Below are 12,551 nucleotides of genomic sequence, written 5' to 3'. Positions count from 1 at the left end.
ATAATAACAATAATAATAATAATTATCAACATGGGACATAATTATCAGAAATATAAATAAATATGAAATATTTATTAACTTTAATGTTAGTAACATTAAAGTAGTAACTTTAATGTTAATGCATTAACAGCTGATATGTTTTAGTGTGTTCATATCTTACAAACAGTTCAAACACTTCCCACAAATCAGGAATCCAAAGGTGATTTCATTTTAAGATGTTTTGAATTTGTAGCTAGTAATCGTAAGATTAAAAAAACAAAACAAACCCCTTTGACATAACATTTATGGTCATGGGACTTTTAAAGGGAAAAATAAGGTCTTCTGAAGCTAAGCCAAATATAGCTAGGAGAAACTAAAGAAAACAGGCAACTGTTCCCTATACCCTGAGGCTCTTTGGAAAACCCTAGCTTAAGACACCTCTGAGGGGATTTAGCATCATAACATCTCAAAGATATCAAAATGCCGTGTATGAAATACACTGGCACTTTCTGCTGAACCCTGACATATTTGGAAGTTTAGGGGTTTTTGTTGGATATGTATTCATTACTCAGATATCTGGATTGGGAACTGAACTGGAAATATAATGTGATAAAAACTCTCCTGTGAGATATGTTGCATCAGTTTTTTCTTCTAAAATGTAATAGTCGTAAGCACATGAAAACCAAAACCAATGACAACCAGCCAACTGAAAAAACCTGAAACCCAGAGATATATTTCAGTTTGAATAATTTATTTTATTATAAGGGAAAAATATAAATGGAAATAAGAACAAAGATAATGTCTCTGTTAGAGAATACAGTGTATACTTATTTGTAACATGCTGAATCAAGTCTGGCTCACAAACCGCCTACAGACAGTAACATAAAAAAAGAGTACATAGAAAGGAAAATGTAGCCTTGCCACCTCATCAGCTATTTCATAGCTATATGCATCTCAAGAAAGTTATATTAAAATCCAGACATGTTTAATTTAGTTAGTGGGTTTTTCTTCATTGACTTCACTGGTGCCAGGGTCTTGTGAGAACTGTCTTCATCACAATATTTTCTAATACTTACCATTCTAGTTAAAAACATATGTCTTTTTCACTTTAAGATGGAATCCTGATTTGCCCCCTTGGAAACGTTTGAGTGATCCAGACTTGTTATATCCTCTTGATCGTGTAATTTTTTTCTACTACAAAAGTGTCAAGCCAGTCTAGCAATCATCCACAGACAATAGCTACAATGGATAGAAATCCAGAAATATTGTTTGTTATATTGAAACTGTGAAATAAAAGCAAACCAGGAAGTATTAAAGGCTTTTAAAGATGGTCTGTTGTTCAAGGACTGGCTCACCATGAGCTCTAACCAAAGTCCTTGAAAGGTAAAAGATTTTTTTAGGCAATTTATCATATTTTCACTTAGCAAAATATTCTTTAGTACCTCCTCATTCCAAAAGGTGAAGGTCTTGAACATTTAGTTTACTGCTGGCACTGTAAAAATAAGAACAAATGCATCACTGAAGTTAAATCTTTCAAATAGCTGTGACTAATTCAGCAGATGATTCTGATGAACAAAAATTATTTTGACTAACATAATTGTAGTCTAACATTATTCTTATGAAACATTTCCAAAATGCAAACCAAAAATGTTTATTTCTGTAGTTTTCAAATTTATTTGGTGGAAGACATTTCAGTCCATACTAGGCATTTTTTATGTATTTTCCATCAAAATCACAGTATCTGTTATAGCTATTTTGCTATTTGAGCTATATGTTTAGCAACTTTTTTTTCTGCTCTCTGTATAACTTTCTAGGAAGTCATAGAGACTAGCTCAGACATCCATGTGAGTAACTATTTGCAGTTCTTTCTCTGTCTTCGTTTTAGTTGGAAACAAAATCTAATGCCCATGAACATCCATTAAGGGACAATTGATGTCAACAGTAAGTTTTCCTCAGCTCATAGAGATAGCACAGGTCTCAGCACGGGGCGAGAGAAACCCTGAATAAGACCTTGAGAACTTACTGAAAGGAGAAAAAAATCCATACTTAGCTGCTGGTATTTCCTCATGGCTTATGAAGTAGGTTCAAGCTACTTTTCTTCACATTGATCTCTTTGGTCTTACTAAGGTGAAAGAGATCATCTTCCTCATGAAATGTTGAAAGAAAAGAAAATCTAGTGTGCCTTTTCAAAGCTAGTAGGGACTCTCTGGAACAAACTTATACAATTTTTAAACACAAGGATTTCTATTTTTCTGCCTTTGCATAACTTCCTCTCCTCCCCACTAGTAAACAGTTATATAGGAAGTTGGTTGGTTTTCAGCAGAGCTCTTAACACTTTATAGGACTCTTTAGGATCTTCTCAGATGAAAGCCATTAGAGAAAAGGCAAGACACTACTAGTACATTCCAAAACAGTTTAATATAGTGGATGTAGGGTTATATGTCTGTACATGTGTGTGCATATAGTTGCCTGCCTCTCCCAAATGTCCATAGCTATCTGGAAAAAACATCTATTCTGAATTTTTCTTTCCACAATGATTTTTTTCTGACCATGAACAAAGACAAATTTCCAGACAGAAAACGTGATGAAGCATAGTAATGCTTGAAAACTGTTTCTTAATCCAACTTTTTGCTTGAGTCACTGTGAGGCTTTGAGCAAATCTGAATCTCTCAGTTTCAGGTTCCTCAACTTTATACCATAGATAATAACTTTTATCTGTCTTCCAACGGTGGGGTGAAGATTGGCTTGTCTCTCTGGAGCACATAGAGAACATAAATACACCATGAGTAGTCATAACATGGGAAAAGCCTGGCAGCTGTCTGAATGACTCTCCCACTTTGGATGCCCTATGCATCCCTCTTGAATTAAATGCCACTAATACTGGTCTTTCAGATCCAAAGTCACTTTGTCCGGTGAATTTCCAAATGGATTTTCCAACATCTACAGACCTTTCTGTTGAGAAAATGTCACACTCAGAACTTCCAATTTATTATACAGAATTTAAAGGGGAATGTTTGTTTACAATACAAAGCCCGAGGCTCAAAGCATGGGAGTGTATTATGTGGCCAATCTCCACAGTGCTAAAATGCAGTAAGCAGCAGAAAAAAATGCTGCAGTGAGGGCTGCAATCATGTCCAACACTTGAATTATAATCTCAGTAAGCTGGATAAAAAAAGGGACTTCCTCTGGAAGTACATTTGATTTTGTGTTAATGAGGGATCTCACTTAACTCTACCCACCTGCTTCTGTGTGAACTTGCAAAACTGTCTTTTCTCAATCTTCTCTCTCTTCATTTGAATCAGAGGATTCAGTACATCCTCACTCTCACAGAAAGGTCATGCTTGTGAAGAAAGGCGACCGAAAAATCATCTAAGCCTAAATGAGAATAAAAATATGTTTGTGTGTGGACTTGTGGTGGTGGATGTTTTCTTGTACTTGGAGAATCCAATTCCTTCTTCGTCCTAATTACCCAAGCCCTAGAATAAGAACTGCTATTTTCATATGAAAACACTTGAACTTAAAAATGCACCTGTGGGCAAAGCTTTTCTGGTCCTCAGACCTTGACATCCTTGATCTTTACTGCACATGTGATTTTGATAACTGTGTCTTTTAGTCACCAGCTGGTAATGAAAATGTGAATTTTTGAGTGCAAATGTGGATTTCACTTCAGCTTGTGTGGGAGACTTGATAGAAATTTAGACCATAAGGCATCCATGTGTCTAATATTAATGAACTGTTAATCCTGAAGTTACAAGACTGATAACAAAAAATACCATTGGGATAGAAACACATTCTTCTTCAAATCTTTCATCCACTCCTCCCTCCATCTATGAAAAGGCAAAAGATGCAAAATGGATTTCCCCAACTAGTTCAGTCTTTGTGATTTAGTACATACCTGTTTGGCCATCACTTCACAGGTAATGCTTTCTTTACCAAGGATTTCCAGCTCTTATCGGAGTAGGCTGATGCATACTAACACAATACAGAGTGGGGAAGTTCATTGTTTGATTGATTAGTCAGAGTTCCAGACCCAATAGTAATTAATTTCATTATGTTGCCTAGTGTCTGTGCTCTTCAAAAAAACCTATGATACAGTTTGTTGGTTTTTTTTCAGTGGATTACCCCACTTGGATTTCTCTTGTTAGTCCCACAGAGACAAAATGTTGGATCCTTACAGAAAATGTTTCCTCTTAACAAATGAAAATGCTTGTTTTCTGCTTTTACCTGTCTTTTTTACATAAATAGTGAACTTCAGCCTGCAAGTTCAGCACCTTTTCATCAGCTGATAAGTTTATTAAAAAAAAAACAAACAAAAAACCCCCAAAACACCATGAGATGTGAATAAATAATTATAATGAAAATAGCTCATAGTCAATCTTTCCACTGTAATGACCATAACAGATCAATAACACTTTAATTGGATTGCTGAATTATCTTTTCCATTAAGGACAGTAACTTTTGCTTCATAAATGGAAAACTAAACTGTTACATATGGGATTTCTTTTTTAATCTCTCACTTTATTTCTTTGAAAATATGGCATGTGAGTTTAAAACACAAATAACAAGGGCAGGAACTATAAATGTACTTTACAACATAACAGTGAAAAAATTATTAGGCCTCTTTTCACTAAAGGTTGCAGATGTTATTATTTCACACTTGTAAAATTGCAGGTGGGAGGTACATATTCTTAGTACAAAACCAAAGGTTCATTCCAAAAAATTATGGGAGACTGGGACAGGAAGGTAACAGGGAACCAAAGAAAGCCAGATTCAACAATGGGATTTTTGTGTTATTGTTCGAAGTGCTTACCCAGCTTGATAAGGTCTGTATCATGCTCATCATCTTTGATACATGTATTTTCTGAGCAGCTATCAGAGCCTACTGACCTCATGTGGCTGGCCCAGGTCCTGCCTTGCCAAGCAGCCCCTCTGACACCCACCTGTACCTGCATGACCCACGCAGGTGGTAGCAGCTTCCCTGAGAGGAAAGTAATGGAGGCACGAGACCTGGAGGAAACCTGGATTTTATTCTCAGATTTAGCATTCATGGGGAGGGAGAGGAAGGAAGGAATTCTCTAGCTCTGTTTCCACCTCTATTTATGAAGTACGTAAGCTCTTAAAACAAGGAGAAACTCCTTTTACTGATTGAAGGAGCACACAGTATCCATTGCTGAACTCGTTCACAACTTTTTTGCTACAACTAACAAGAATCTATTGCAAATCCCAGTGTATAAAATAGACTCAATTAGAAAATCTGAATTTCTGAATTGTTCAGATACATGTCCATGTCTGTGCAACCATTTCTTAAGGTACCACAAAATAACGATCAGCATAATTGTTTTTAACTTCTTTTTTTTTAATTTTCATTTCTTACTTTATTAGCTGTAGGTGTAATTGTTGGCAATGCCATGGTCATAATCGGAGAGAAGGATATTCAGTAACAAAAATATCCTTCAGTATAGGAGTGTATATATATATATACTACATATATATATTATATATATATAAAATATAAATATAATATCAAATACAGCAATCACATACAGTAAGTCTGGAGGTTTATTACATCAGCAGACTATGCGTCTAGGCCCATGTAAGCATGAGCAAGTTGCCTCCGTCTCCTATTCCATAATGTTTCTTGAGAAAGCCCAGATAGGATCAGAACATGGAGAAGCGCGGGCTGAATAAAATGAATTTTTCAGGTTAACAATATTGAAATAAAATTAAATCAGAGGCCAGACCAATAAAATGATCAGCTTTTCATACGAACTTAGATCTGACTATGTTTTTGTATGAGTAAAATGGATAGATTTTCAATATTGTACCTTGAAAAATGTGTCACCAAGTGACATGGCCTTCACCTTTAAATCTGAGGTGAAAATAAGAACATCTGTCTTTCATTAATCTTGCAAATATATTTTGGAAATTTTGCTATGTTTTGGCTGGCTGAAGTTTCCTAAATTCCAGGAGGAAAGCTCCCTTTCCTGTCTTCTGCCATAAATAACATCTTTTTCTTAATGTATTTCACTATTCAGAACAGTTTCTAAGCCTGTTCAACAAAGTTGTCAGGGCAAATGAATTGCTCTCCCCTGATGTTTGTTATTAACAGATTGTATACTGATAGGATAATAACCTCTTTCTTCATACATGAAAGGCATTCTTGTGAGCTGGATTACAACTTGAGATATAAAAGACGTGCTCAGTGGATAACTTCCAGGCTACTTTGCACCACATTGCTCTCCCATAATTTTGTGTTTGTTATCTTGAACAAGTGACAGTAACCACCGATCAGAAACTGAAATTTATGTGAAATGAGTACCACATGTATGATGTTTACTTCAGTCTCCACAAAGCAGGGATAGATCATTATAGCCACAGAGCTGTGTGTTTTAGACTGTGTGCAATTTAATATCAAGTGCCATAACTTGAATATACAATAGCAAGAAAGAGACTGGTATGAAAAATAAACCACTTGTCATATCATGTGTTAGTTTCCAGCAAGGCTTTGGGGTGGTTTTGTCAAACAAGTACTTATTTGTTTGTTTTGATATGTTGAAATGATAATTTTTCTTCTATGGTGGATAACTGTACATGTTTTTAATGTATGTAAGCTATTGCTACTCATTTAAAGATTTGAAGGAGAGTGGCAAAGGTTTTGCTAATAAAAAAATAAACTCCCTAAGATCATTAGAAAGTGAAGATGTGAATGACAAATAAGTTCAGCCAAAAGCAAGATATTTCGGTATCAAAAGACCTTTCATACAAGCTGGAAAAGTCCAGAGTTCAGAGTTCATTTGTGCTTCTGCCATATCACTGAAATATAAAGTACAAGACAACATGTACCCCTTCATTCTTGTAAATTGGTAGCATTTTGTTAAGATTTATGAAACCTTGCTTTGAGTACCTAAAAGAGACACTTAAATTAGGAACTTACTAAGCCTAAATTCCTCTTGTAGTCAGTCTAATATAATAGACAATTCACCCTGAAGCTGAATTACAAGTTTAGAGTGTCCATCTCTCTAAATTAAAGGTAGTGGAAACATAAGGAATTTGCACTCAGTTAAGTGGCTGAAATTACATGTCAGTCCAATTATGAGCTACACAGGTGTCACTTTAGTCAGTTAAAGAACCTGAAATCAAAATTTCAGGCAGCATCTGGGGGAAAAAAAAAAAAGAAAAAAAAAAAAAAGGGCTGGCTGGTGATTCTTTTTCTGTCAGATCATTTCTTGCAGGGAATACTGATGACTAATTGAAAGTGTGCTTCAAGTATCTGGGATTTATGGATTTATTTTATTTTATGGATTAAAATCTTAATTATTTTTTGTGTTTGTTCTATGAATGTTCCCACTCTGGAATACTTCAGTTTAAAGTAGAAATATTTAGAAATATGCGGTCCCAGGGCACAGTGAGAATTGTAATATAATTGTTTGTGTCTCCATTGCACTCTATATGAGCTTTGAATAAAATATTTTCTGTGATGTATTTCTTGTTCTTTCCAATATAATTTAAAATGCACTTAAAGCAAAGACATTTTTCCATCACATATATTTTTGACTCTCTGTAAGAAAGCCATATATCTTGCTATTTAGAGGATGGTGTAGATAGACATATAGAGGATATAAACAGAGATTTTTTTTTTTTTTAAAGGCAAACTCCTATTAATCCTAAGAGGAGTTTCTATTACATGTTTTCAGGATAAGTTCTGAACCTGTTGGAAGCTCGTCATGGACAGTATCAGATATTTTATTTCTTTTTAGCATCCTGATGTCATGTTTATGTTAATTATGGTATGTGGATGTAAACCTGAGAGATTTCTGCTTTGTGCTGAGTGAGAACACCACCATATGACATGTCCTGCTAGTTATTCTAGATTGGTCTTCTCTGAACTTCAGCTTTTGCTGACAAAATATTTAAATTCCAAATTCAGCAATTTAGAAGAACAATAAAGATTAACTTTTGCTTATATGTTGTTTTGCAGCTGTGAATTTGGACACTGGATGTACATTCTGATGGGTTCCAGTTCAGTACCTTTTTTACATTAACCTTGATGTAAATTGAATCTGTGATTGTCTTCTTGAATGCAGCAATATTCCTGAAAGTTTGCCTTAATGATTTATACAGACTAGATTCTCCACTGATATGTCAAAATACAACTCCTTTAACATCAATGACAGTTTTCAGACACTGAGAAATTTTCTCCTAGGTTTATTTTTAAATTATGTTGTCATTTCAGATATATATATGCAGATAGATACACTATATATATATAAAATATATATATATTTGTGTGTGTCTGTGTATTCATATAAACATAAAATACAAGAATTTAACTGAAATATTGAAAAATAATGCATAATTTCAGAGATATTTCTCTTTCATTTATCTCTCAGATTATGATGTGGTTTTATATGAGCCACAAACTCAGAATTCATCACCTATTTGTTTTGACCTGTTTAGCAATAATATTTAGTATACTTGCTTATAGTCTTTGTTCAGTGACCTTAATATTTCTATGAGCAATTTCAAAACTGAATAGGTATTAAAAAGTTCCTACATTAAAACAAACAAACAAACCCCTTTCTATTTCACTTTATTTTTAAGATGTTCTTCATTCAGTATACTAAATTTTCAACACCACACACCCAAGAACATGCTCTGAAGTTCCAATCTAACTCTTTCTACATTTTCTGCCAGAAAGCTAGAAGCTAATGTACAAATTATTTTGCTTTCTTCTGAGGTTTCAAGAATTATGACCAAATTCTTCATCCAAAACTGTCTGCACACAGCTCTTTACTGCTTTAATGGGACACTATCAGTTTGGAAAACCATTTTACTGTCTATTTGTAGGTAACAGCTGCCATTCTCATAATTAATTTTCCCACAAGTTTTTAAAAACTTTATTCTGAGAAAGATTTTGGTGGGTAGCCAGCTTCAGTTTCTCTGTTATATAGACCATCAACATCTTCCTTACTGAAGATTTTATAAATATGAGCTAAGAATAAGATATGTATTTTGTTGCTTTGTTGTCTGCTAATCAAATTTGTAACATCATCACTTTAAAGGGATAGATTGATGGATGAATGGATCTGAAAGGACAATTTGGGTTTTGCTTTTCAAATCATATATATAAATTGCATGCGATTATAAAGTTGGCAAGGTATGTTAGAACAAGAAAGGCAGAGAACTAGAAAGAAGAGGCTCCATTCCCTTTAACAAAGACTGAATCTCTCTTTTCCTCTCTGCATACTTAGAGGTACAGCAGAGAGATGATGATGAATTTAATATGTATCAGCATAGGTCTTCTGCTTTAACTCAAGTGTGATACTCACACAAAGAGCCTGATGAGGAACTAGGTGGGAGTCTTAGCATTAGAAAAAGGAGTTTGAGTGCTTATAAGGCTGTGAAGAATGTTAATACTATCTGAGGCATCTACTATATCTGTGACTTGACCAAGGTCATCATAAATTAAGAAAATTATTACTATGCTAACAACATTCACATGGATATCTAGTCTTTAATTTAAGAGAGTGAATCAATACGGCAGTACACACAATGTGAGGAAACTTTATGCAAATTGATAAACTATGTCTTGCTAAATATATTCCAGATCTCCAGAGCCTCCTGTGCTTCCCTAAATAATGACTGCCTGTTATAGAAGGACAACATTTGCATTCTCAGAGGAGGAGGAGCTGCTCTGTCACACCAGCAATTGCAGTGACTAATAAATCAGACAATTCTGACAAGTCTTCCAGCATGGGGTGTGGACAGAGTTGAACAATGCAGAGATAGGGCAGCTCTATGCAGAATTTATTCTGGATTACCTTGGATTACTTGCCCTGAAGGTCTCACTAGACAAAACCCACTGCTTTCAGCAACAATTAAAATTTTTATTAAATCTGAACCATGCACATAATGACTCATAAAGGCTGGACAATAGCATTTGCATGTAGAAGCCAAACAGTTGGTGTCACACCCTATTTTCCTGTTCCCACCGCTCTTCCAGGCAAAGATGATGCAGTGTCTGCGTACAATCTCAGTTGCTCCAAAGACAAGGTTTATTTGAGTTAAATCATTCTCACAAGTGTCATGACCGTTTATGTGTTGCTAGGGGACAAGTGCACATGTAATTGCACGGCTTACGTCCATCCACAACAGTGATAGCTGCACACCGACTTCCAAGTGCAGCTCTGAGCACTTAGTCTTAAAAGACAACATTATATACAAGGATTTGGGACAGTGAACCAACTACCTAAAGATTTATAGATTTACAAACAGAAAGGAATTTTAGCCAATCAAGTCTGTCTTCCTGGATAACACTGGTTTCACAATTAAGTTCATCTACCCCTGCAACAAGAGCAATTTTTTCTTCATAAATGGACTATTTTCTATTGGGAATGGAAGCAGTAGATAAAAGGATTTATGATTTACCAACAAAAAGGAGCCAAATGTAAGTTGAACAAAAGTTGAAGTCGTATTGCTCAAAGGGTTAGTTATCTGAGGTGAAAAAAAATTATACAGTACTTTTGAGTGTTTTCCTTATTTCTAACTTTTTTGTTCTCAGTAAAAAAAAATTGACTTTGTCATAGCTGCCTAAAGAAACACAGTTAGCACTGTATTTCATATTAACAAATTATGATTTTTAAATAGATGTGCATTTATTATTTCAACCCTATCTCTCTTCAGACCAGGAAAAGCTGTCTCCTCATTACAAAGTAGTTGTTTAAAATCAGCCTGGTTTTGAGCTGTGGGTTCACACAGAAAGGTGAAATTTTTTTCAGAACATAAAACATCTTTTCTTTTACCTGATAGTTCCACGCCAGATACATGGATTTTCTTTAAACTTTACAAAGAAAAACAAAAGAAAGAAAAAAAAATCTCAAACTTGGCTGATGAAAATGCAGTCAAAATGTCAAATAATAATTGATTTCCACTCTGTAAGTCTGAAGAAAAAAGAGGAAATAATGAGTCTGAATTACAATATCATTTGTACCACTATAAATATGTAATACTCCAGTTACCATCAGTGGAGTTCTGCTATGTGCAGAAATTAGGAGTCCAGCCCAGCACACCTCCATGTGAACCCTCTTATAGGTTGGAAGAATTGTCCCCTGAATCATTTTTCATTTTTCTGAAATTAAGCTTCAGTGAAGGTTTTATACTTTGAGTTTCTGTAACCCTTGGCCACAGGTTGCTAACCTCTCCCTCAGGCTAGCCCATTCTTCCCCTTGTCTGACCCCATGTGTTCATGCCTTTCTGGCAGAGATCCCAGGTACAGGGAAACACTCTGCCAAACCCAAGTTCAGGATGAGGACACGTCTCAGTTCCAAAAGAAGAACATTTCTAAAGAGGAGAGAATCTTACGTGAGGAACCTCATCCCCACAAAAGCAAAGATGCTTGCATATGTGTAGTGCACCCAGTCACAGTAATGAGTCTTTCCAATTTAAACCACCTGCTCTTGAGGATTCATGTAAATAATTTCTAAATGCCAACACCCCTTCAAGTATTCATAGAAAAAGCAAAATAGAATAAAATCGTGTTCCTGTTATTGCTGTGACTCCACAGTGAAGAAATTGTACGACAACATCTAGTGAAGTAAGACACTGTGATTTTAGGGACAAATGTTTTAATACTGTAAAATCTGAAACATAAGCAGCACCCAAATCAGTATTAAAAGTTCCCCATGCCCACACTTTGATTTAGCCAGCTAGATTTGTCAGACATATGTCACTTTGACATTATAGTAGTAATGTTTGGTGTGGTACATTTTCTTCAGTCAAGTCATCTTTTCCCTCATGTTTCTTTATAAGGCTTAGTTGCCCTTGTTCAAACAAATGCTAAATTATACAGACATGGTGTAATGAACTTTTATTGCAGTAAATATCACTATTATTTAGCTAGAGAAACTATTCCTTCATGCCTTAACAGAAACCAATTAATAAAAATAGTGCAAAGCAACATTCATGTTTTATGTTCTTGCCAATACCGACAGCTTATGCAGATAATACATTTGTGGCTAGTTGCAGGCTGCACTTAAATCTGTGCTGGCCTGCTTAATCCTCTTCTGCCTAAAATGTCCCACTGCTGAGAGGCTAAAGATAGAGTCTTGCCGAGCTGCGAAATGTGATGTTCTGGAGCAGGTGGAAGCCAGGATTAGAAGGCTTTCAGCAAGCCTGGGAAAGGCCCAGCTCCAAGGCATGTCCAGGCAATAGCTGCAAAAGAGGACTTTATTTCCCTTCACTTCAGAGAACCCACGGAAAATCCCTGCTGCTGCTGCTGGATTTACCAGGGTCACTATGGAATTTTTAAAGTATGAATCAGCATGTTGTGGCATCCACTTGCTTGGTTTCCTCTGCTTCTGTTTAGCTTTCCTCTATTGACAGTCTAAATATTGATCCTAGCACAAGCAAACCATCTCCTGAGAGGCTCAGAAAGAACTGATATTAGAGAATCTAGAGATCCTGAGCATTGCTCACACTCTGGCCTTACCCCAAACTCTAGAATTCCCTTTCCCTTGTGTTCTTGCTGCTGGTCTGGTTTGGAATACATACGATCTTTTTGCCTTGTGGAAAAT

The 12,551-nt window shown here is 35.5% G+C and overlaps 1 long non-coding RNA gene across 1 annotated transcript in view; it reads right to left on the bottom strand.

Moving 5' to 3' along the window:
• Window positions 1-713: 713 nt before the first annotated feature.
• LOC115350229 overlaps window positions 714-12,551 on the bottom strand; it is a 68,536-nt gene continuing 56,698 nt past the window's right edge. The window contains exons 2-4 of the long non-coding RNA XR_003926357.1: window positions 3,219-3,354; window positions 1,422-1,471; window positions 714-1,218 (exon numbers count right to left, since the gene is read on the bottom strand). This is a non-coding gene — a long non-coding RNA (uncharacterized LOC115350229). The remainder of the gene's footprint in view (window positions 1,219-1,421; window positions 1,472-3,218; window positions 3,355-12,551) is intronic.

This window comes from Aquila chrysaetos, chromosome 2 (assembly GCF_900496995.4).
Source record: "Aquila chrysaetos chrysaetos chromosome 2, bAquChr1.4, whole genome shotgun sequence".
NCBI lineage: Eukaryota > Metazoa > Chordata > Aves > Accipitriformes > Accipitridae > Aquila > Aquila chrysaetos.
This window is presented reverse-complemented; position numbering and strand designations above follow the sequence as displayed.